Genomic DNA, 22,999 nt, shown 5'->3' on the forward strand with positions numbered 1-22,999 from the left:
TCCCATGATGCATTGAGTTTTTCCTTTCCAGTCACCTTTCTCACTCACTATGTATTAATAGACCTCTCTGCATTGAATCATATCTGTTATTAACCTCTGTCTCTCTTCCACAGCATGTCTTTATCCTGTCTTCCTTCTCTCACCCCAACCGGTCGCAGCAGATGGCTGCCCCTTCCTGAGCCTGGTTCTGCCGGAGGTTTCTTCCTGTTAAAAGGGAGTTTTTCCTTCCCACTGTCGCCAAAGTGCTTGCTCATAGGGGGTCATATGATTGTTGGGTTTTTCTCTGTATCTATGAAGCGCCTTGAGGCGACTTTTGTTGTGATATTGCGCTATATAAATAAAATTGAATTGAATTGAATAAGCATTAATCCCTTTTCAGTTCAAATACAGGGGAATGTGTTCTTTTACTTTTTACAACTGTGTTTGTAAGTTACCATCTATTTATTTGGCAACCTTTCTGATAATGAGTGCCATCTAAAATTTCCTCAGACGTCAATGTGCCATATGATTGCATTAGCAATAAATTTAATAACGCTCTATATTAACAGTTACACACTATATAGAACAACTTCCCAGAATTATATTTTTTCGCAGATGTTGGCAGCTATCAGCGCATAGTTATCAACTATTTTATAACAAAAAAAGGACACTTTTTATCCATAACAAGAACTCCATAACAGCAAATGAACTGTACAACAGAAAATGCAAATGCTATTTAAGGTCTCCTCACAACAATGATAAGAAAAATAAACTGGGCCAATATAGTGTGTACGAACGTGATAATTATGTATATTGTAATAACGTGATATTATGTTGTTCAAACGTGAAAAGTATCTTGTTAGAACAATAAACTTTTCATGTTATAATGTGATATTCTTTTGCCTGGGTGGCAGCTCTACGCTTCCGTATTATTATTAGGAAACAGAGAAAAACTCCCTTTTAGGACCGATCACATTCACTCACATAAGGCTGGATGTTAAGGTCTTTTAACCTCTGTTAGCCGTGATGTAAAGGCGGGGTCACGACACGGCTATTGAAATGCAGCTGAAAATCTTAGGCACTTTGTTTTATGAGTCTTCCTTGACTACATCATTTTTTTGTTCAGTTTCCATGAGCTTCTATAAGGATATATACTATTGGCAGGATATAGCTAATTAGCCACTCACTGGTGCCTTGAAGGCTCTGCCGTTTCCTTCAGAGGCAACAAGAAAAGCTTTATGTAGAAACACCACAAACCACTCTGGCGTTATCATCTGCATTACTTTTGTCTGCAAAAGGCTACACAGAGACACAAAATATAGCTAACTGTGCTCTCAGCGAGACAGAGTTTGATTTATTTTGGATGGAATACCACTTTGGGTCTCATGTTGCAGCATCTGCCCTGTGATTAAATGCCGGCTGTCTAGGAAATTTCCTCTCTCAGCTTGGTATCCATATATCTGTCTGTCTGCTGACTCTCAGTTTGTTTCTTTCTGTCTCATTCCCCGCCTGTCTACCTGTCTCAGTTAGTCTCGAGAGGCCTGAAGAAGATGTTCTTAAAGACAGGGTGACAACACACAGACATGGTGCACATCAGTCAATGCCAGCCACCCACATACACTGTGACATGCTCAACAATCAGTATATGAATAATCCTTCAGGGGCAAATTAACACTTTTAAATGATTTCTTGTCGCTAAGTATGTGACATGAGTAGAAATCTTCTTTACTTCAGCTCTGCTATTCTATCAAAGAAAGGCTGACAACACCCATTAAATCTGTTTGTTTACTAAAAGAGGCTCTTCTATGATTTACCATCTTTCATTCTTTTCTTCCCTTCAGTAAAGTATTACATACTGAATATCAGTCACATTTTCAGTTGGAGTATGAGTGAGAATGAGTTTTAAGGTATGGTTAAAACTAAGACTTTAGTTTTAGATATCATAAAATGTTGACTTTGCTATTGTTGAGAATAGATTCCTTAATATACATCAGAGTTAAAGAGAATATAGTTTGGGATTGATTGTAATATTACAATACGGCTGTTAATGGGTGTAAGAAGGCCTGGAATGGGAACAAAGAACTGGGGTGCAGGGCAGGAGGACAATCAACCCCCACCCCCAGGCCAGGAAGCAAGAGTTACTGAGAGTGAGGGGCAGACAAAGGGCAAACGGACACTACCTTAAAAGGAGATGGGTGTCAGGGTGTCAGCACCCTTGGCCACTGTACTAGTGTATTTCCAATGTGGGGGTGTTTACTGTAGGGTCGAGGAGACTAGAGGTTATAACTGTAACTGTTGTGTGGAGTTCTTTAGATCAGCCTTTAGCATAGGACTGCATAGGAATGCAGTGTGCTGATCTCCAGATGCATCTGTAAGAATAATGGGTAATAAAAGGATTGTGTAAAACATGGAAACATCTCAGCGTGATCTCTACCAGGACCAAAAGAATCGCAGAGACCAGCGTTGCCTCAACACTATGCTGGTAATGTTGGCATGCCAGAGTCAGCCTGGAATGTTTGTAGACTGTAGTATAGCATTACTAAAAATGTGTGCGTGTTGGAGGTTTTGCAGTGACTCATTCTTTTCATGGTTTTTGGTGATGTAAATGCTGAGCTTGACTTTCAGTTTCATTCAGCCCACTCAGTTCTAATTGTCACCTCTAATATTTGCTCATGTCTGCCCTCTGCGATCCAGCCTGTCTTAAATCGGCTCCTGCCTGAGGGTGAAATATTGCAATTCATTGCTTTGGAATTGTACATAGACAGGTGCTAGCTCCTTGGGGGAAAAGTGAGAAAGCTTTACATCTGCAGTTATTGCACGTCAAGTTCTCTTGATTCTGTTATAAAACATTTCTTTTTAATAAATGTTGGATTTTCATAAGTGAGTAAGTGTACCTGTCAATTCAATTCAAATCAATTTTATTTATATAGCGCAATATCACAACAAAAGTCGCCTCAAGGCGCTTCATAGATACAGAGAAAAACCCAACAATCATATGACCCCCTATGAGCAAGCACTTTGGCGACAGTGGGAAGGAAAAACTCCCTTTTAACAGGAAGAAACCTCCGGCAGAACCAGGCTCAGGGAGGGGCGGCCATCTGCTGCGACCGGTTGGGGTGAGAGAAGGAAGACAGGATAAAGACATGCTGTGGAAGAGAGACAGAGGTTAATAACAGATATGATTCAATGCAGAGAGGTCTATTAATACATAGTGAGTGAGAAAGGTGACTGGAAAGGAAAAACTCAATGCATCATGGGAATCCCCCGGCAGCCTACATCTATTGCAGCATAACTAAGGGAGGATTCAGGGTCACCTGGTCCAGCCCTAACTATATGCTTTAGCAAAAAGGAAAGTTTTAAGCCTAATCTTAAAAGTAGAGATAGTGTCTGTCTCCCGAATCCAAACTGGAAGCTGGTTCCACAGAAGAGGGGCCTGAAAACTGAAGGCTCTCCCTCCCATTCTACTTTTAAATACTCTAGGAACAACAAGTAGGCCTGCAGAGCGAGAGCGAAGTGCTCTAATAGGGTGATATGGTACTACAAGGTCATTAAGATAAGATGGGGCCTGATTATTTAAGACCTTGTATGTGAGGAGCAGGATTTTGAATTCAATTCTGGATTTAACAGGAAGCCAATGAAGGGAAGCCAAAACAGGAGAAATATGCTTTCTCTTTCTAGTCCCTGTCAGTACTCTTGCTGCAGCATTTTGGATTAGCTGAAGGCTTTTCAGTGAGGTTTTTGGACATCCTGAAAATAATGAATTACAGTAGTCCAGCCTGGAAGTAATAAATGCATGAACTAGTTTTTCAGCATCACTCTGAGACAGGATATTTCTAATTTTAGAGATGTTGCGCAAATGGAAGAAAGCAGTCTTACATATTTGTTTAATATGTGCGTTGAAGGACATGTCCTGGTCAAAAATGACTCCAAGGTTCCTCACCGCGTTACTGGAGGCCAAGGTAATGCCATCCAGAGTAAGAATCTGATTAGATACCATATTTCTAAGATTTTCAGGGCCAAGTACAATAACCTCAGTTTTATCTGAATTAAGAAGCAGAAAGTTAGCGGCCATCCAGGTCTTTATGTCTTTAAGACATTCCTGCAGTTTAACTAATTGGTGTGTGTCATCTGGCTTCATGGACAGATAGAGCTGGGTGTCATCAGCATAGCAGTGAAAATGTATGCTATGTCTTCTAATGATACTGCCTAAGGGAAGCATGTATAATGTAAACAGAATTGGTCCTAGCACTGAACCCTGTGGAACTCCATAATTAACCTCAGTGTGTGAAGAGGACTCTCCATTTACATGCACAAACTGGAGTCTATTAGATAGATATGATACAAACCACTGCAGCGCAGTACCTGTAATACCTACAGCATGTTCTAATCGCTCTAATAGGATATTATGGTCGACAGTATCGAATGCTGAACTAAGGTCTAGCAGGACAAGCACAGAGATGAGTCCACTGTCAGAGGCCATAAGAAGATCATTCGCAACCTTCACTAAAGCTGTTTCTGTGCTGTGCTGAGCTCTGAAACCTGACTGAAACTCTTCAAATAAACCATTCCTCTGCAGATGATCTGTTAGCTGTTTGACAACTACTCTTTCAAGGATTTTTGATATGAAAGGAAGGTTGGAGATTGGCCTATAATTAGCTAAGACTGCTGGGTCTAGAGATGGCTTTTTGAGTAAAGGTTTAACTACAGCCAGCTTGAAGGCCTGTGGTACATAGCCGATCATTAGAGATAGGTTGATCATATTTAAGATAGAAGAATTAATTAATGGCAGGACTTCTTTGAGCAGTTTTGTAGGAATGGGGTCTAAAAGACAGGTTGATGGTTTGGAGGAAGTAATTATTGAAGTTAACTCAGAAAGATCAATTGGAGAAAAAGAGTCTAACTTAACATCAATGGTACTAAGAGTAGCTGTAGATAATATTACATCTGTGGGATGATTATTGGTAATTTTTTCTCTAATGATAAAAATTTTATTTGTGAAGAAGTTCATGAAGTCATTACTAGTTAACTTTAAAGGGATGGTTGGCTCAAAAGAGCTCTGACTTTTTGTCAGCCTGGCTACAGTGCTGAAGAGAAACCTGGGGTTGTTCTTATTTACTTCAATCAGTGACGAATAGTAAGATGTTCTGGCTTTGCGGAGGGCTTTCTTATAAAGCAGCAAACTATTTCTCCAGGCTAAATGATGATCCTCTAGATTTGTGACACGCCATTTCCTCTCCAGATTACGAGTCATCTGCTTTAGGGTACGTGTTTGAGAATTATACCACGGAGTCAGGTACTTCTGATTTGAGGCCTTAGTTTTCACAGGAGCTACAGTATCCAGAGTAGTGAGGAGGTGACATTATTAACAAGATAATTGACCTCTGTTGGGGTAGCGTTCAGATAGCTGCTCTGCTCTGTGTTGGTACAGGGCATTGGAGATGATAACAGTGGGTGGATTATATTCTTAAACTTAGTTACAGCACTTTCAGAAAGACATCTACTTTGATAAAGTCTACTCTTCACCGCTGTGCAATCAATTATTGTAAAAGTAAATGTTATCAGGAAATGATCAGACAGGAGAGGGTTTTCAGGAAACACTGTTAAATGTTCAGTTTCTATGCCATATGTTAAAACAAGATCTAGAGTGTGATTAAAGTGGTGGGTGGGTTCTTTTACATTTTGAGAGAAGCCAATTGAGTCTAATAACAGGTTAAATGCCATGTTGAGGCTGTCATTTTTAGCATCTACATGGATGTTAAAATCACCCACAATAATTATTTTATCTGAGCTCAGAACTAAATTAGATATAAAGTCTGAGAAATCAGACAGAAACTCTGTGTAAGGCCCAGGTGGACGATAGATGATAACAAGTAAGACTGGTTTCTGAGTTTCACAGCTGGGGTGGACGAGGCTAAGCATCAGGCTTTCAAATGAATTAAAAGTCTGTCTTGGTCTTTCATTAATTAATAGGCTGGTGTGAAAAATTGCTGCCACACCGCCCCCTCGGCCTGTACTTCGAGATTTCTGGTAGTTAGAATGACTCGGGGGTGTTGATTCATTTAAACTAACATAATCATCCTGCTGCAACCAGGTTTCTGTAAGGCAGAGTAAATCAATTTGTTGATCAATTATTAAGTCATGTACTAACAGAGACTTGGAGGAGAGAGACCTAATATTTAATAATCCACATTTCACTGTTTTACTCTTTGGTTCAGATGTGGATACTTTGTAATTGTTTATGTTTAAGTTGTTTGTTGCTGGTTTTTAGTTTGTTTTTTGTCTTTTTGGAAGCTGACACAGTCTCTATGGAGATGGGTTTTTTGGGGTGGTAGCAGGAGGAGAGAAGCTGCAGAGAGGCGTGTAAGACTGCAACTCTGCTTCCTGGTCCCAACTCTGGATAGTCATATTTTGGGGGGTTTAATAAATTTGTCCATATTTCTAGAAATGAGAGCTGCTCCATCCAAAGTGGGATGGATGCCGTCTCTCCTAACAAGACCAGGTTTCCTCCAGAAGGTTTGCCAATTATCTATGAAGCCCACATCGTTTCTGGGACACCACTCAGACAGCCAGCAATTTAAGGAGAACATGCGGCTAAACATGTCACTCCTGGTCTGATTGGGGAGGGGACCAGAGAAAACTACAGAGTCCGACATTGTTTTGGCAAAGTTGCACATCGATTCAATATTGATTTTAGTGACCTCCGATTGGCGTAACCGGGTGTCATTACTGCCGACGTGAATTATGATTTTACTGAATTTACGTTTACCCTTAGCCAGCAGTTTTAAATTTCCTTCAATGTCGCCTGCTCTGGCCCCTGGAAGACAATTGACTATGGTTGCCGGTGTCTCTAGCTTCACATGTCTGAGAACAGAATCGCCAATTACCAGAGTTTGACCCCCGGCGGGTGTGTCGCCGAGTGGGGAAAAATGGTTAGACACATGAACGGGTTGGTGGTGTACCTGGGGCTTCTGTTTAGGACTATGCTTCCTCCTCACCGTGACCCAGCCGCCCTCTTTCCCCAGCTGCTTGGGATCTGCCGGGGAACAGCTAGCGGGGCCTACGCTATCTTCGTCTGCACCAGCTACAGAAGCCTGGCTAGCTACGGGTGAATGAAGGGTGCGAAGCCGAGTCTCCAATTCAGTAATCCTGGCCTCCAGCGCTGCAAATATGCTACATTTGTTACAGATATCATTACTGCTAAAGGAGGCCGAGGAGTAACTAAACATCTGACACAATGAGCAAGAAAGTGCAGGAGGGAGAGGTGAAGTAGCCATGGTGCTAATGAGTCGACTACGAGCTAAGCTAAGCTAGCGAGACAGTACAGAGACAGTGAGTGAATACTGTGCTGTAGACCCTCTTTTACGCCTGATATGAGTCAATTTGACACGCTGGTATCACATGTGACTCTGCTAAAGCCTAGGTCCTATATGGGCAGACTGGTGTCCAGATCTGGACCCAGATGCCATTCTAAACAGGATTTTGATGAACTGTATCTATTTTACTCTACACAACTTTTCTCGTATTTACAGTAGCCTTATCCTGAGGCCTTTTCCTCTATCTTTATGGTACTCAATGTATAAGGAAACAGAAATCTAAGATATAGATGCACAAATCCAAAGAATTTAAACAGAGAGAAAAGGGTCACCCAAGATGGTCACCCTTCCCTGGCCTTCTGCCACAGGTTTCTTCCTGTTAGAAGGGAGTTTTTCTTCTCACTGTCACTAAGTACTGTCTGTGAAAATTAGTAATAAACTTTGCTGAAATACTTTTGAGTTGTCCTTTCTTAGTTTTGAGAGGCAGTTGTTGACTGTAAACAGATATTTATATGACACACTCCTAAGCCTTCTGGAAAGCCTTCCTATAGGGAGTGCAGAATTATTAGGCAAGTTGTATTTTTGAGGAATAATTTTATTATTGAGCAACAACCATGTTCTCAATGAACCCAAAAAACTCATTAATATCAAAGCGGAATGTTTTTGGAAGTAGTTTTTAGTTTGTTTTTAGTTTTAGCTATTTTAGGGGGATATCTGTGTGTGCAGGTGACTATTACTGTGCATAATTATTAGGCAACTTAACAAAAAACAAATATATACCCATTTCAATTATTTATTTTTACCAGTGAAACCAATATAACATCTCCACATTCACAAATATACATTTCTGACATTCAAAAACAAAACAAAAACAAATCAGCGACCAATATAGCCACCTTTCTTTGCAAGGACACTCAAAAGCCTGCCATCCATGGATTCTGTCAGTGTTTTGATCTGTTCACCATCAACATTGCGTGCAGCAGCAACCACAGCCTCCCAGACACTGTTCTTCAGAGAGGTGTACTGTTTTCTCTCCTTGTAAATCTCACATTTGATGATGGACCACAGGTTCTCAATGGGGTTCAGATCAGGTGAACAAGGTGGCCATGTCATTAGTTTTTCTTCTTTTATACCCTTTCTTGCCAGCCACGCTGTGGAGTACTTGGACGCGTGTGATGGAGCATTGTCCTGCATGAAAATCATGTTTTTCTTGAAGGATGCAGACTTCTTCCTGTACCACTGCTTGAAGGTGTCTTCCAGAAACTGGCAGTAGGACTAGGAGTTGAGCTTGACTCCATCCTCAACCCGAAAAGGCCCCACAAGCTCATCTTTGATGATACCAGCCCAAACCAGTACTCCACCTCCACCTTGCTGGCGTCTGAGTCGGACTGGAGCTCTCTGCCCTTTACCAATCCAGCCACGGGCCCATCCATCTGGCCCATCAAGACTCACTCTCATTTCATCAGTCCATAAAACCTTAGAAAAACCAGTCTTGAGATATTTCTTGGCCCAGTCTTGATGTTTCAGCTTGTGTGTCTTGTTCAGTGGTGGTCGTCTTTCAGCCTTTCTTACCTTGGCCATGTCTCTGAGTATTGCACACCTTGTGCTTTTGGGCACTCCAGTGATGTTGCAGCTCTGAAATATGGCCAAACTGGTGGCAAGTGGCATCTTGGCAGCTGCACGCTTTACTTTTCTCAGTTCATGGGCAGTTATTTTGCGCCTTGGTTTTTCCACACGCTTCTTGCGACCCTGTTGACTATTTTGAATGAAATGCTTGATTGTTCGATGATCACGCTTCAGAAGCTTTGCTTTGAGACTGCTGCATCCCTCTGCAAGATATCTCACTATTTTTGACTTTTCTGAGCCTGTCAAGTCCTTCTTTTGACCCATTTTGCCAAAGGAAAGGACGTTGCCTAATAATTATGCACACCTGATATAGGGTGTTGATGTCATTAGACCACAGCCCTTCTCATTACAGAGATGCACATCACCTAATATGCTTAACTGGTAGTAGGCTTTCGAGCCTATACAGCTTGGAGTAAGACAACATGCATGAAGAGGATGATGTGGACAAAATACTCATTTGCCTAATAATTCTGCACTCCCTGTAGATGATTTGAAGCTGTTATAGCTGCAAAGGGTGGGTCAACATCATATTAAACCCAGTGGATTAAGAATGGAATTTTGCTCAAGTTCATACGCATGTGAAGGCAGACAAGAGAAATCTTTGACCAGTATAGTGTATATTTAGATATATAAAATATTTAACAGTTGAAAGGTGAATCTCTTCACTCATCCATTCAAATGCCAGTGGATACCAGTAAGGTTATGAGCTGTGTCAGAGCTTGTCACTGACTGACAGTGTGTGACACAGGCAGCTGCACTCCCTGTCAGGCTTCACCTCACATAATTTAAATCACTGAACTGGACCTCTGAAATGTATCTGCCATTTCTGTTTGTCTGGAGCATTTAAAATGACTAAATATTATATTTGGTGAAATCTATCAGATTAGATCTGTAATGTGACACATAGCATATGAAGTACATGAAGTACAACGAGCTATTGTTAAGAATATTTACCTGGTCATACACAAATGAATTCTTGTGCTAAATACTCATTTTTGTAGCTTCAGTGAACCCAGGCAGCCATGAGTTCCGATTAACCTGTGACAGAAAGAAGTGTGAGTGAGACTCCAGCAACTTGAGTACCTTGATCAACTACACGGCTTTGAAAGAGTATTTGCCCCTCCCTGATTTCCAAGTTTTGGGCATATTTAACACACCTAAATGTTTCAGATCATTCAACAAACTGTGACATTAGACAAAGGTGAATTTAAGTAAATCCAAAATTCAGTTTTAAAATCATGATTTAATTAATTAATGGGGACTAGCTCTTGAAATCTACCTAAACCTATGTGAAAAGGTCATCTGAAAACTCACCAGCCTCTGAATGACAATCAAAATCTAAATGGTTTTAGAGTGGCCTAGTAAAAGTCCTGAGATGCTTTGGCATGACCATTCATTCTTGAAAACACTCCAGTATGGCTAAACACTTCTGCAAAGAAGAGTAGGTCACAAGTGTGAAAGAGACAGTCATCACTGATGCTTGCAGTTCTTGCCACCAAGGGTGGAGCAATCAGGTATTATGACATAGGGCTGTATTTGTTTTCTATAATTCTTAATTTGTGACTAACAAATCAAGGATGGCAGGACATATTATTGTGTATGTATTCTTTATGTATTCTTTATTACAAATAAGAAGCTTTTTTGTTAAAAAGCATTATAAACATTTCTTTTATTAAAATCATCTATCATATATAAAATGTGACACTGAATGAAACAGCAGTTCTTCATAGGAGAAGATTAACAACAACAAAAAATTATATATATATATATATATATATATATATATATATATATATATATATATTACAAATAAGAAGCTTTTTTGTTAAAAAGCATTATAAACATTTCTTTTATTAAAATCATCTATCATATATAAAATGTGACACTGAATGAAACAGCAGTTCTTCATAGGAGAAGATTAACAACAACAAAAAATTATATATATATATATATATATATATATATATATATATATATATATACACACACACTACCGACCAATAACCTGCCTCAGTACCACATGGAAGCTCCTATCAGGCATCATATCGGCTAAGATGAACAGGCACATGGGTCAATACATGAGCGGGACACAGAAAGGAATTGGCAAGAATACCAGAGGCGCAAAACACCAGCTACTGGTAGACTGAACAGTCAGCCGAGACTGCAAGACCAGACTGACCAACCTGTGCACTGCCTGGATTGATTACAAGAAGGCCTATGACTCAATGCCCCACAGCTGGATACTGGAATGCCTAGAATTGTACAAGATCAATGGGACCCTAAGAGCCTTCATCAGGAACTCAATGGGGATGTGGCGCACAACACTAGAGGCCAACTCCAAGCCCATAGCACAAGTCACCATCAAGTCCGGGATCTACCAAGGAGATGCTCTGTCCCCACTGCTGTTCTGCATAGGTCTGAACCCCCTCAGTGAGATCATTAACAAGACTGGCTACGGATACCGACTACGGAACGGAGCAGTTGTCACCCACCTCCTGTACATGGATGACATCAAGTTGTATGCCAAGAGTGAACGAGACATCGATTCACTGATCCACACTACCAGGCTATACAGCAATGACATTGGAATGTCGTTCGGACTGGAGAAGTGTAGTCGATGGTAACAAAGAGAGGGAAGGTAGTCAGAACTGAGGGGATTGAACTACCAGAAGGCAACATTGCAGACATAGAGGACAGTTACAAGTACCTGGGGATCCCGCAGGCGAATGGGAACCATGAAGAGGCCGCTAGGAAAGCTGCAACCACCAAGTACCTGCAGAGGGTCAGGCAAGTCCTGAGGAGTCAGCTGAATGGTAAGAACAAGATCCAGGCCATCAACACGTACGCCCTGCCCGTGATCAGGTACCCTGCTGGAGTAATAGGCTGGCCAAAGGAGGAGATAGAAGCCACTGACATAAAGACAAGAAAGCTCCTTACCATGCATGGAGGGTTTGACCCCAAGTCCAGCACCCTGAGGCTGTACGCTAAGCGGAAGGAAGGGGGCCGGGGACTGGTGAGTGTCAGCACCACAGTCCAGGATGAGACAACGAACATCCAAGAATACATTGGGAAGATGGCCCCAACTGACCGAGTGCTCAGTGAATACCTCAGGCAGCAGAAACCTAAGAAAGAGGAGGGAGGCGAGGAACCATCATGGAAGGACAGGCCCCTGCACGGTATGTACCACCGGCAGATAGAGGAGGTGGCTGATATCCAGAAATCCTACCAGTGGCTGGACAAAGCTGGACTGAAAGACAGCACAGAGGCACTAATCATGGCAGCACAAGAACAAGCTCTGAGTACAAGATCCATAGAGGCTGGGGTCTATCACACCAGGCAAGACCCCAGGTGCAGGCTGTGTAAAGATGCCCCAGAGACAATCCAGCACATAACAGCAGGGTGCAAAATGCTAGCAGGCATGGCATACATGGAATGCCATAACCAAGTGGCCGGCATAGTGTACAGGAACATCTGTGCCGAGTATAACCTGGAAGTCCCGAGGTCAAAATGGGAGATGCCCCCAAGGGTGGTGGAGAATGACCGAGCTAAGATCCTGTGGGACTTCCAGATACAGATGGACAAAATGGTGGTGGCTAACCAACCGGACATAGTGGTGGTAGACAAACAGAAGAAGACAGCCGTAGTGATCGATGTAGCGGTTCCGAATGACAGCAATATCAGGAAGAAGGAACACGAGAAGCTGGAGAAATACCAAGGGCTCAGAGAAGAGCTCGAGAGGATGTAGAGGGTGAAGGTAACAGTGGTCCCCGTGGTAATCGGAGCACTAGGTGCGGTGACTCCCAAGCTAGGTGAGTGGCTCCAGCAGATCCCGGGAACAACATCGGAGATCTCTGTCCAGAAGAGCGCAGTCCTGGGAACAGCTAAGATACTGCGCAGGACCCTCAAGCTCCCAGGCCTCTGGTAGAGGACCCAAGCTTGAAGGATAAACTGCCCGCAGGGGCGTGCTGGGTGTTTTGTTTATATATAATTGAATACTTTGGTCAAAATTTCAATTTTGACCAAAGTATATAAAGGAGCACACAGCAAAGATGTGTGCTCCTGTGACATACTAGAGGAAGAGAGGCTAGAGGAAGTGAACCACATGTGCCTTGATTTTAAAGCTTGACCGATAATCAGGCTGAGGTTTGCCCTCAAGGCTTCCAGTTTACAAAGAGAAATCAAAGACACTGTTCACAGCAGATCAAATATCAACATTAACAATATAAATAGATCATTCTCCTCAGCATCTCCTGAAAATAGATGGCATTACATTGGATGGCATAAAAGAGGACTGGTGCAACCTCCTGATGCTACTGTGCAAGACAATGGAGAAGGTAGACATCCATGTCAGTGAGAGTTTATGTATTGTATTTTACCAACTGTATGAGTATTACAATTGGTCTTATGAACAGGGCTGGACTGTCGCTCTCTCTGTCTCAGTCTCTCAACATGTATATAATGTATGCATATATGGCGAGGTGGTCAGGGGAATTATGATCCGAATGCAACAATACCACCTAAGAGAATTTCACCCCTAGGAAATAAAAACAAAACGGATTACACAGGTTCAAAAATACACTACTGAGGCAGATTGGTTCCAATAATAAAATACCTTTATTAAATATATTTGTTTAAAAAAAGGAATTATAAGCAGTTGCAGCACGGATCACAATAAAAGTTGACTGTAGCACAGCCTATCATGTAGTAGTGTCCTAAATTAAGTAAAACAACCAATATATTAATATATATCAATATTGAGTCTTGAGACCTACCAGTAGCTGAGGACCACGAGAAGAGGAAGATCGCACATACAAACCAACCAAACTAATATTCAAACATCACACATACACACTTTTAAAACAAAGAAAATAAAAGGTTCACAATCCAAATAGCTTTTTACACTGCACAGGTGAACTGCAGCCTGCCAGGAGAGAACTGTAGATGTCATGGACCCGGGTCTGGGGACTCGGGGTCCATGGGCAGTGGGGACTATGACTGTTGTTATTCTTATTATTCTTATTATTATTATCATTATTATTGTCATTATTATTATCACTTGGTGTGTCGTCTGCATTGCCTCCTATCTCATCCGTATGTAGGCAGGTGTGTGTGTGTTGCTGTTTTCTGTGGCCATGTTACAGGCACCTTGTGGCCTGGCTTGAGGACTGGCCACACACCTGCTCCTCATCTGGGCTCGTCAGGGGAGCTATTTAGAAGAGCGATGGAGCTTCCACCGACGCTGGATTATTGAGTTTGACTTCACAGCAGTCTTCTAGCATAGTCAGAAAGTGTGAGTGTATGCCTGCTGGGATAAAGTGTGTAACGGCTGCCTCTATTGTTTTCCCTCAGGAGGAATGTGGGACGAGAAGGAGCAGTGAGCACGGGGAGTGCAGGGACACTGGGACTTTTCTGGGAAGAAAACACAACACGGGAGTCTGGGAAACTGGGGAATTTATTGTTGCTTACTTCACCACTCTGTAAATAAACACTGTTGCACTGAAGAGTCCGGCGTTTGGGTCCTCCCCACGGTCTGCCAGCCAGACCGTGACAGTAGACAACACAGTAAACAAAACAAAACAGTTGACAAGACAAGACAGGAGTTTCTCAAAGGACGGGCCACAAAATAGTGACTGCTGCAGGCGGTTTCCTCAACTTGACTGAGCCGGACACTCAAACGGAGGTTATGGCTGGCAGCGATCTGGTTCCCAGAATTAAAAGGATGCTAACTGTCCTCTCCACAATGGCCAGAAATAAGTAAGTCGGCCACTCGGTAACTGTTGCAGAGCCTAAAGTGCCCAAAAAAGTACTGGCACCTGATACCATGCTCAGGAAAGGCAAAGGAGCAATTCTTTGTGATTAGTGCTAGCAATAGTAGCCTCCAGTGACTATAAAGAGTTTCTTACTACTTGTTGCTGGTACTGCTGCTGATGGTGCAGCAGCTGCTGGAACACCTAACATGTCAGTTAATCCAACACATTTTGCAGCAAGTTTTTTTTTTATTTTTCTGTCTTAGCTTTTCTGCCTTTCGCCACTTTTTCTACACTAAACTCTGTTCTACAAGAAGCATTTGCAAAAAAAGAAGTGTGCAGCACTGTGAGAAATCTTGGAGTAGTTTTTGATCAGAATGCATCATTTAATGTGCACATTAAACAAATATATTCATTTGTGAAATATCACTAAAACTTGAAACATCCTGTCTCAGAGTTATGCTGAAATGCTAGCTTATGCATTTAATACTTTCAGGCTTGACTACTGTAATTTATCAATATCAGGTCACTTGAAAAGAACCTGAAAAGCTTTCAGTTATCCAGAACAGTACCTTTTTATTCTAACAGAACACTTCATTCTCAGACTGCAGGTTTACTTGTGTTTCTTGGAGTTTCTAAAAGTAGAATGTGAGTCAGAGCCTGTACTTGGATTTGGATACAGGGCAATTGGGATGAATCATAATACCAAAAAAGAGGGTGGTGAAATATAATTGTCGATTTCTCTGCTGGAATCCCTCCAGTTAGTTTTTGCCTGTCTGTGACTCTGTCTGCCTTTCAACTCTCTGACACTTCATATGCTGGCAAAGTCACAAGAGAGCTGAGCAGAGCTGTCAATCACAAGTAAACACATACACAGAAGAATGAGCGTACATCTATCCCTAGGACATGTTATAATGATGCCTCCATGTGAATGGGTTAGTCATGCAGCAGGTGTTTAGTGTGTGTGTGTGTGTGTTCACATTATTTTATCAAAACTGAAAGAACTTTTTGTTTTCAAACATCTTGTGTGTGTAGTTGTCCACCATGCTTAGTCCATTAATGTTTCCAAGTAGAAAACCAATAAATTAATTATGCTAAAATAAACACACATATTTTATGTTTGGGGTCGAATTCTTGCCACAGGTTTAAACAAAGAGAATAAAGTGCCAGAACTGGGGGAAATCTGGACTGGCAGCAAGCGGCATACAGGCTACAGAGCACTGAGTAGGCAATTATGAAAAAACTGTGGATTAATAGGAGCTCATTTATTTCTCACTGCCATTTATTTTCTTAAGATATACACAATACAACTCACACTAAACAATGCATTCTTCCAATAAAATAACAGATTTCAAAAACAAAAATAAAGTTAAAGCATTCTTTCAAAAGCAAATTAAATACAAATTAATTTAAAACAAACACTTAAAACACTCACGGCTAAAGCATAACAGCATAAACCAAAACAACCCTAATCTAACAATCATACAACCTTTCCCCACATTCGCACCATATACACCATTACTTTTGTATTTGGTGTCACCTGTGTAATGATAACAGCAAATCCTTATTTGTCTACAACATGATAATGTTTTATGTTGTTAATACTCCAAGACTGTAGGGGGAGTTAGAGAGCAGAGGGAGTTACCTCGGAGTAGACTGTGATGGTGAAGCTTTGTTTACATGTGAACCACAGTTCGATAAAATACCTTCTCTTCAAGTAATGGTGTCATTCTTAAGAACCCACAACATAAAGAAACAAGACATGGTGTCAGAAGATGGACTTGAAGAAAGGTAACGGACTACAATATAGCAGTACCAAAGGATCAGCTTAGCAGTGAACGTAGTGTAGCTAACTCGCCGAGGGAGAGAAAAGAGACCTAGCGACATAAGCATGGACGCTTACACCCACCACCGATTCTTCAGTTGACTGGAAACGTGGCTGAAAATTGGAGAAGATTTAAGCAACGTTTCACATTGTACCTATCAGCGATTGGACTTGACGAGGCAAGTGATAAAAAGCAAGCGTCAGTGTTTTTGCATATAGTGGGTGACGAGGCACTGGAAGTCTATAATAACTTCATGTTTACTGATGGTGACGGAATGAAGCTGAATAAAATAATGGAGAAGTTTGAGGCTTACTGCATACCTAAGAGAAATGTGACATTTGAGAGGCACAGATTCTTCACATGTGTACAGAAGACAGGGGAGACAATAGATCAGTATGTCACAGAGCTGCAGAACAGGAGTAAAACATGTGAATTTGGAGGACTGACAGGCTCTTTGATAAAAGACAGACTTGTGTGCGGGATTCCAGACAACGGTCTGAGAGACAGGCTACTGAGAGAGGAAAATCTTGACCTGGAAAAAGCATTAACACTGTGCAGAGCAGCTGAAGCAGTGAGGGCACAAGCTAAAGAACTACTTAGTGACAGCTGCAGAGTGGATGCTGTGAATAAGAACACACACAGAGTCAAAAAGGAGAGTGCTGCCGCTGAAATGAAACTGCAATTGAAATCGCCAGCAAACAGGGACAGAAAAGAAAAGACTTGTGGTGGAATGGAATGCAACATCCTCCTAAATAATGTCCAGCATATGGGAAAAGATGCAATAATTGTAACAAAAATAACCATTATACTAGGTGCTGCAAAGCTCAAACCCTGAAACAAAGTGCAGTCCATACTGTGGATTAGAGCAGGGCGATATGGCCAAAAATATTTATCACGATATATATTTGAAAATTTGCGATAACGATATAACCGACGATATAATTGATGCGAGACAAAATACAACTCCACAACATTACTAGCGCAAAAAGACAACCTTCCATTTATTTTCACTTAAACAAGAAGCTGGTTTTTATGTACATTAAAGCTTTATAAAAATGTAACAGTGCAAATGCAAATTCCTTGCTGAAAGTTTAACCAAAAGGCATTTCCAGTAGAAATGGGCTGACATATCCTGAGCATAACCATGTATAATATCCACTGAAGTTAAAAAGAGGTGCTTTGCAACATTAAACTGCAGTGTGCAGTACGCATTTTTCGGACCATAAGGTGCACGGGATTATAAGGCACATTAAGCGAAACAAAGCAGTCAGATAAATCAAACTTTATTAAACTCATTCTTCTTGCTTCCTCCACTTCTGTACCATTGATTCATTAATGTTGAATTCTCTGGCAGCTGCTCTATTCCCATGTTGTTGCAGTATATTAATGACTAACCTCGTATTGTGGATGGATTATCTCAGTTGTTCTCCTGACTGAAGTTTGGTCTGTTTACAGCATCCTGCCATGCGATTGCATTTGTCTCTAACCATGAAGAACCTTCACGTTAACTTTTATAAGTGGAAAAGTGTTAGTGTTCGTCCTCCAGCTTCACTGTTTATGTTATGCTAACATAGCTGTGTCGCTAGTGATCACGTAGCACATCATTATATACCAGCTAGCCCAACTTCAGTAACCCTACAAACGTCACTGCTGTTTAGTTTCCTGTCTTCATTTATGTTGGAAGTGATAGCAGAGCTGTACGTTTGATTTTTTTCAGAAATCTCTCAGTCAGAACATGCAATATCATGCTTAGGTAACTAGCGAAACTAGCGAGCTAACTTCCGCTAGCTTCCTGCTAACTTCTAACTCCATTAAATGTAATAACTTTTGTTTTCATGGATGCCTGGAAGTTAAACTTTATAGTTACACCTGGTAAAGCAGCAATGCTGATCGTTTTATTAAAGATGAAAGAATTTAGACAGTTTTTAACTCTAAGTGATGCTGCAGTGTTGTTTGACCTGAAGCATACGGAGTTTAGGACCCAGATTACTCCCAGATTTAAGAGCATCTTAGTCCGACAAATATGACAATAACAACGGCCGCTTGCATGTTCTGCAAAAAAATGTGCTTTGTTGTGTATCTGACGGACAAACACCAAACCAGTTCCACATCACGGAAGTTGCACCATTTTTACAAACCAATTCTGGTTCATCTGTTTCACTCAACAATCGGCCATGTGCGTATGAAAACAAAGGCACTGCGCATGCGCGTTTTACTCCCATTCTATCGCGATATTTCATTTTCCTATCGTTGCCTAACATTATACCGGTATTACCGTGAACGGTATAATATGGCCCAGCCCTACTGTGGATGAAGAAGACACAGAGGAACTCTATGTAGCTGCAGTGACAGACAATAAGACAGGTGAAAAGGACTGGATAATGACACTCAAAGTGAATGACACACTCATGAAAGTCAAGCTGGATACTGGAGCTCAAGTGAATCTCATATCAGAAGCAGAGTTCAAGAAAATCAGACCTAGACCTAAAATGCATGCAACGAAGGTGAAAGTGAGTGGATACTCAGGTGCAGAAATACCTGTGAAAGGAAAATGCATGGTTAAATTGACACACAAAGACAAGGAGCACACGCTAACATTCATTGTGGTGCCGAAGACTGTGCAGCCTATACTAGGGTTACATGCCTGTGAGAGTCTGAACCTAGTGAAAAGAGTGCTCGTTGTGGAAACTGATGATGACATGGACTATAATGAGTTGATGAAGGAATATGGTGACCTATTTCAGGAACTTGGTTGCCTTGCTGGAGAACACACAATCAGAGTCGATGAAAGTGTAACACCAGTCATTCATCCATGCCGCAAAGTACCATTTGCTCTACAAAAGCCAATGAAAGCTGAGTTGGACAGGATGGAAAACCTGGAAGTGATTGAAAAGATCGATGAACCAACGGAGTGGGTGAGTTCTCTTGTTATTGTGGAGAAAAAGACTGGAAAGCTCAGAGTTTGCATGGATCCTAGAGATCTGAATAGAGCAATAAAGAGAGAACATTTCAAACTACCTACAAGAGAAGAGATAATGTCACAGCTTGCAAAAGCGAAGTACTTTAGCAAGCTAGACGCTTCATCAGGATTTTGGCAACTGAAGCTGGAAGCTGGAAGCAAGTTCAAAACTGTGCACGTTCAACAGCCCATTTGGCAGGTACAGATTCCGGCGACTACCGTTTGGCATTGCTTCAGCACCTGAGGTGTATCACAAGACAATACACATGATCTATGAACACCTGGAAGGAGTAGACACATCAATGGATGACATTATTGTGTGGGGTAGCGCAAAACCTGAACATGACATGAGACTGAGAAATGTTCTTGAAGCAACCAGAAAAGCCAATCTGAAGCTGAACAAAGAGAAATGTCAGCTTGGGGCGAAGGAACTGACATTCGTTGGAGATATCCTGAGCAGTGAAGGCATCAGACCAGATCCTCAAAAGGTGTCTGCAATTGAAAACATGCCGAGGCCGCAATGCAAGAAAGATGTGCAGAGATTTAATGGCATGATAAACTACATGGGAAAATTCATCCCCAATCTCTCAGAAAAAATGGCGCCACTGAGACAGCTAACTGAAAAGAGAATCGAATGGGAGTGGAATCATGAACATGAGAAAGCATGGCGTGACTTGAAAGATCTGCTTACAAAGGAACCAGTTTGGAAGTTTTATGATCCAATGAGACCTATTAAGATCTCATCAGATGCATCACAGAGTGGGCTTGGAGCTGTTCTGCAGAAGTATGATGAGTGGCAGCCTGTTGCATATGCATCGCGATCCATGACAGACGCAGAGACAAGATATGCACAGATTGAAAAAGAACTGCTCAGCATAACATACGCCTGTGAGAGATTTCACCAGTTTGTGTCTGGGCAGGCCATCAGTGTTGAAACTGACCACAAGCCACTGATAGCATTGTTCCAAACACCACTAAATGACTGTCCGCTGAGAATCCAAAAAATGATGATCCGGCTGCAACGTTACACGCTTAACGTGATGTACACACCTGGCAAGCTGATGTACACAGCTGACACATTATCCCAAGCTGTTGATCCGAATGAGCCAGCAAACACCAAGATGGATGATGATGTAAGAGCATATGTGAACATGGTCACAAGTGCACTTCCTGTTGCAGAAGGGAAGATGGAGCTCATCAGAACGGAGACAAGCAAAGGTGGAACGTTACAAGCACTGCGCAAAACCATCATAGATGGATGGCCCAGCTGTAAGCAAAACTGCTCACCTGTTATTCAAGAGTATTGGAACTGCAGAGCAGAACTGTCTGTAGTGGATGATGTGGTGTTCAAGGGAAGTAAAATTGTCATCCCAAAGAGCATGCGAGGAGAGATGCTCAAAAAGATACACGCAGGGCATCTAGGCATGGAAAAATGTAAAAGGAGAGCACGTGAGGTGATGTACTGGCCACGGATTAATCAGGATGTGACAAATGAAGTGTCGAACTGTTCAACATGTCTGACATATCAAGCAAGCAATCCTGCCGAGCCACTAAAGCCGCACCCAGTGCCAGACCGACCATATCAGAAAGTGGGGGCTGACCTCTTTGTGTCTGGAGGAAAGGACTACAGTGGGGCAAAAAAGTATTTAGTCAGCCACCGATTGTGCAAGTTCCCCCACCTAAAATGATGACAGAGGTCAGTAATTTGCACCAGAGGTACACTTCAACTGTGAGAGACAGAATGTGAAAAAAAAAAATCCATGAATTCACATGGTAGGAGTATTCTTCTTCCTCCAAACACGACGAGTTGAGTTTATACCAAAAAGTTCTACTTTGGTTTCATCTGACCACATGACATTCTCCCAATCCTCTGCTGTATCATCCATGTGCTCTCTGGCAAACTTCAGACGGGCCTGGACATGCACTGGCTTCAGCAGCGGAACACGTCTGGCACTGCGGGATTTGATTCCCTGCCGTTGTAGTGTGTTACTGATGGTGACCTTTGTTACTTTGGTCCCAGCTCTCTGCAGGTCATTCACCAGGTCCCCCCGTGTGGTTCTGGGATCTTTGCTCACCGTTCTCATGATCATTTTGACCCCACGGGATGAGATCTTGCGTGGAGCCCCAGATCGAGGGAGATTATCAGTGGTCTTGTATGTCTTCCATTTTCTGATGATTGCTCCCACAGTTGATTTTTTCACACCAAGCTGCTTGCCTATTGTAGATTCACTCTTCCCAGTCTGGTGCAGGTCTACAATACTTTTCCTGGTGTCCTTCGAAAGCTCTTTGGTCTTGGCCATGGCGGCGTTTGGAGTCTGACTGTTTGAGGCTGTGGACAGGTGTCTTTTATACAGATGATGAGTTCAAACAGGTGCCATTCATACAGGTAACGAGTGGGGGACAGAAAAGCTTCTTACAGAAGACGTTACAGGTCTGTGAGAGCCAGAGATTTTCCTTGTTTGAGGTGACCAAATACTTATTTTCCACCCTAATTTACGAATAAATCCTTTACATCCTTTAATAAATCCTTGTCATCATTTTAAGTGGGGGAACTTGCACAATCATTTGCTGATTAAATACTTTTTTGCCCCACTGTATATTGTGGTCACAGACTACTACTCTTTGTATCCGGAAGTAGACTGCAAACAACAACAGCAGAGGCTGTAATCACCTCTATGAAAGCTGTATTTGCACGACATGGTGTGCCAAGTGAAGTTTTCACAGACAATGGACCACAATTCTCCAATATTAGGTTTGGACAGTTTGCCAAAGAATGGGACTGTGGTGGGGCGTGGTTTGCGGTGCCGTGCGGACGCACCTGCACGGCATCCGCAATCACGCCCGCCGTGTTAAAACACGGGGACTCAGGGGTTGGTGTGTGTGTGTGGTGTGACGTGAATTAAATAAAGTTGGCTCTGAACGTTGCTCCGTGGTCCCGCCGTGCCTTATTCACGCCACATTGGTGCCGAAACCCAGGAGGCGGCACGGCGGGTCCGTATCGGAGCCAGGGAATGGAGGAGCTGGCCCGGAGGGTGGCCGAAATGGCGGCCGCCCAGCGGGAGCAGGCGGCAGAGGTGCGTCGCCAGCAGGAAGAGCTGCAGGACCGGTCCGAGCGCCACCTGGAAAGGATTGGGGAGCTGGTGGCGCTGCTCTGGGCCTGGGCGCCACCCCTACAAGTGTGTCCCGAGGACAGTGAAGCGGTGGAGCGGTGGAGGAGCCGCTCCAATCGGAGGCGGAGGACGAGGCGGGCGAGGGTCTACACCTGCCGGAGGAAGAGGAGTCGCTCCACCCAGAGGTGGACGAGGGGCTGTGCCTGCTGGAGGCGGAGGCGCAGTGCGGGGAGCCGCTCCAAACGGGAGTGGCGGAGGCGGTGGCGGAGCAGCTGTGCGAGGAGACGGAGGTCCCTGCTCCAGGGCAGCCTGCGCAGCCGGAGTTGGAGGCAGAGGAGCGGGACAGCCCCGCTAAGCCGGGGGTCGGCGGGCTGGCTAGTCCAGCCTCGCTGCCACCAGTCGATTCTGCGCGCCTGACGTCTGCCCAGCCGCCTGGGTA

The sequence above is a fragment of the Mchenga conophoros genome, linkage group LG2, assembly GCF_057382185.1.
Source record: "Mchenga conophoros isolate Kocher_MC1m ecotype Shallow Benthic linkage group LG2, M_conophoros_male_GT1.1, whole genome shotgun sequence".
Lineage (NCBI taxonomy): Eukaryota > Metazoa > Chordata > Actinopteri > Cichliformes > Cichlidae > Mchenga > Mchenga conophoros.